This window comes from Morone saxatilis, unplaced genomic scaffold (assembly GCF_004916995.1).
Source record: "Morone saxatilis isolate NCDOM2014 unplaced genomic scaffold, NCSU_SB_2.0 Contig9, whole genome shotgun sequence".
Taxonomy (NCBI): domain Eukaryota; kingdom Metazoa; phylum Chordata; class Actinopteri; family Moronidae; genus Morone; species Morone saxatilis.
The window spans coordinates 158,465-159,694 of NW_023340268.1; positions in this window are offsets into that span (position 1 = coordinate 158,465).

The window sequence follows — 1,230 nt, forward strand, 5'->3', positions numbered from 1 at the left end:
AAGAGAGATAACCAGTCGGAGGGATTGTAAGAGCTACTCAAGGGTCTGAGGAGAGCTGACGATCATCAAGTTCACATTACTGTTCCTGTGTCTGTGATGAGTGAGAAGATGAATGATGATGTCGAGAAACTCGTCTCCAGCTTCATCAAAGACCTAACTGAACAGATGGAAAAGGATCTGAATGAGGAGGACTGTGGAGGACCAGAACCTGCCGAGAACTCTCAAGATCCAGAATGTACATTTACAACATTTACAACCTTGAATACCAGGTGGGCTACCAATGACATGAATTCACTTCTCTGAACGCCAAGCTGATGAACAATGATGATGATTTAAAAACGTCCTGGACAGAAATTTCGTTGCCCTGTGTGTGTAAAATTTTAACATAAGAAAGAAATCTGAATATACACATGAGAAATCATACAGGAGTAAAACCTTTCAGCTGCTCTTTGTGCAGTAAAAGCTTTACTCAAAAGCAGGTTTGGGACTACCACTTAAAAACTCAAGAAGGAGAGAAAACCATTCAAGTTGCTCATTTTGTGGTAAAAGTTTTGGCCAAAGGCAACTCTACGAGCCATTCCTAACGTGTCATATCAGGAGAAAAAACCCTACAGCTGCTCCTATTTGTGATCAAAGTTTTGCGATGTGACTTTTACAGGCACACATGAGAACGCACACAGGGGAGAAACCGTTCAGCTGCAACGTTTGTGACAAAAGATTCACAAGGAAATATCAGTTAAAAATACACAAGTGTGGAGGTGAGTCTTCGCGGCTTCACGAACTCTGGACGAGTCGGGAGGGAGAGCAGCTTAAGGGTTCGCCATTCATCCTGTGTCTGTGAAGAGTGAAGGTGATGACGAAGAAGAAACTCAGTCCTCACCAGCTTCATCAAAGACTAACTGAACAGATGAAAGCAGAAGCTCATGGAGAGGACTGTGGAGGAACCAGAACCAGCCAGAAACTCAGACCCAGGTAGTCTTGAGTCACATGGGCTAACGTGTAACTCATTCATTGGACAGTTCTGGTGATGTCATCCAGTTGTTGGTCTTTGACTTAGTGGAGATTTACAGTAAAATACAAACGAGGGAAAACAGTTTTTGCTGAGTTTCAGTTTGTGGTTAAGGATTTGTCAGCAGGTTAATTAGCCAGTAATTAGTCGTCTTCTGGTCGCTGAATAATAGGGATGTCATGATACAATTAACTCACTATTCTCTTTTTTTTTTTTTTTTT